Raw genomic sequence first — 2,872 nt, 5'->3', positions numbered from 1 at the left:
CCCATACTCGTCTAAGTTTAAAAAAAATCCTACCGAGTGGAGAGCAATCCTCCCACTCGGGGGCTTAACTGCAGTCCCGTACTCGCCTAAGTTAAAAATCCTATCGAGTGGAGAGCAATCCTCCCACTCGGAGGCTTAGCTGCAGTCCCGTACTCGCCTAAGTTTAAAAAAATCCTACCGAGTGGAGAGCAATCCTCCCACTCGGAGGCTTAGCTGTAGTCTCGTACTCGCCAAAGTTAAAAACCATCCCGATCCGCAAGGATGACGAGGTGCATGTCTTGCACAACATCAAGTGCCCTTGTCCACGACCTACTTGACGGAGCTGCGACACGAGTATAACGTCTGCTCCATCCCGATCTGCAAGGACGACGAGGTGCAGGTCGTGCACAGCACCAAGTGCTCTTGTCCACGCCCCACTCGATGGAGCTGCGACACAAGTATAATGTCCGCTCCATCCTGATCCGCAAGGACGACGAGGTGCAGGTCATGGACGGCATCAAGTGCCCTTGTCCATGGTCCACTCGATAGAGCTACATCATAGAGTCAGTAAAAATTCAGACTGAAGAATCAAGTTCCACCCAGAGACAAGAGATTCAAAAACAACAAAGTTCAGATAAATCTCAAAGTTCAGAACCGCAGATAAAAGTTCTCGGGCATCCATCCCGAAGGAGTTTTAATGGTTACAAAATCACTCGGCATTCCGAGGCAAATTGAATTAAGATTTAAAGTTTGTTCACTCCTCCTGGGGAGGACTGGCTGGCTTGACAAACTCGTCCAAGTCGATTCCGTCTACAATGCGAGTGGTGACATCAATGAAGGTCTCCATGAAGGACTGAAACTGGCGATGTTTGGTGTTGGCGACATTGAGCGCTGCCAGTTTCTCTTCCTTGGCCTCCTTGCAGTGGACACGGACCAGGCATAGAGCCACATCAGCACCACATCAGGCGGAAGACTTCTTCCATTCCTGCACTCGACCGGGAATCTCGTTGAGTCGAGTCATCAGAGACTCGAGGGCATTTTGGAAGCTCTTCTTCAGCCTGAGCACCGTGTCGACTCGAGAAACCGCCACCTTCAGTTGAGCCAGATAATACACAACACTGGCGAGACGAGATTCCAGTCGGAGCATGTTCATGGTGGCTTCGTCCTGAACGGGAGAGTTGATGGGATCCAAGTTCGTCTTGATCCGTTCAGTCTCCTCTTCAAAGTTATGGCAGAACTCCGCACAGCAAAATGACGAGTCAAAGAATTGTCTGGAGAACCAACAACTATAAGGTGAAACCAGTCGACCAGGAGAAAATACCTTCCAGCATGTGGAACAACTTCTTGGCGAGTCCCCCCCAGATAAGCCTCCAGGTCATTTCCCTTCCAAGAGAGATCTTCAATCTTGTCATTCAGGGCTACTTTGTCCTACTTCAGACGGGTCACTTCTTTGTTAGCTTTGGCAAGAGCAGTCTTCAGCTTGGCATTGTATTCCTCTAACGCCCCGACTGAAGTCAGCTTCTTGTTGGCAAGTGTTGTTTTCTCCTGAGCCTCCTTCTGTGTTGTGATACGTCTCCAACGTATCTATAATTTTTGATTGATCCATGCTATATTATCTACTGTTTTGGACTATATTGGGCTTTATTTTCCACTTTTACATTATTTTTGGGACTAACCTATTAACCGGAGGCCCAGCCCAGAATTGCTGTTTTTTGCCTATTTCAGTGTTTCGGATAAACAGAATATCAAACGGAGTCCAAATGGAATAAAATCTTTGGAAACGTTATTTTCTCACCGAACGTGATCCAGGAGACTTGGACCCTACTGCAAGGGATCAAAGAGGGGGGTGCGCCCCTTGCCTCGTGAGCCCCTCGGTGCTCCACCGACATACTCCTTCCTCCTATATATACACACGTATCCCCAAACGATCAGAACAGGAGCCAAAAACCTAATTCCACCGCCGCAACTTTCTGTATCCACGAGATCCCATCTTGGGGCCTGTTCTGGAGCTCCGCCGGAAGACAGCCGTCATCAAGGAGAGCTTCTACATCATCCTAGCCCCTTCGATGAAGTGTGAGTAGTTTACCTCAGACCTTCGGGTCCATTGTTAGTAGCTAGATGGCTTCTTTTCTCTCTTTGAATCTCAATACAAAGTTCTCCCCCTCTCTTGTGGAGATCTATTCGATGTAATCTTCTTTTTGCGGTGTGTTTGTTGAGATCGATGAATTGTGGGTTTATGATCAAGTCTATCTATGAATAATATTTGAATCTTCTATGAATTCTTTTATGCATGATTGGTTATCTTTGCAAGTCTCTTCGAATTATCCATTTGGTTTGGCCAACTAGATTGGTAGTTCTTGCCATGGGAGAAGTGCTTAGCTTTGGGTTCGATTTTGCGGTGTCCTTACCCAGTGACAGAAGGGGCAGCAAGGCACGTATTGTATCGTTGCCATCGAGGATAACAAGATGGGGTTTATTTCATATTGCATGAATTTATCTCTCTACATCATGTCATCTTGCTTAAGGCGTTACTCTGTTTTTAACTTAATACTCTAGATGCATGCTGGATAGCGGTCGATGAGTGGAGTAATAGTAGTAGATGCAGAATCGTTTTGATCTACTTGTCACTGATGTGGTGCCTATATACATGATCATGCCTAGATATTCTCATAATTATGCTCAATTCTATCAATTTCTCAACAATAATTTGTTCACCCACCGTAGAATACTTATGCTCTTGAGAGAAGCCACTAGTGAAACCTATGGCCCCCGGGTCTATTCTCATCATATCAATCTCCATCACTTTTATATTGTTTTGCTTTTTACTTTGCTTTTACTTTTTTACTTTGCATCTTTATATCAAAAATACCAAAAATATTCTATCTATCAGATC

Source organism: Triticum urartu, chromosome 5A, assembly GCF_056163025.1.
Source record: "Triticum urartu cultivar PI428250 chromosome 5A, HENAU_Tu73, whole genome shotgun sequence".
NCBI classification, from domain to species: Eukaryota; Viridiplantae; Streptophyta; class Magnoliopsida; order Poales; family Poaceae; genus Triticum; species Triticum urartu.
Note: the sequence above shows the minus strand (reverse complement) of the source record.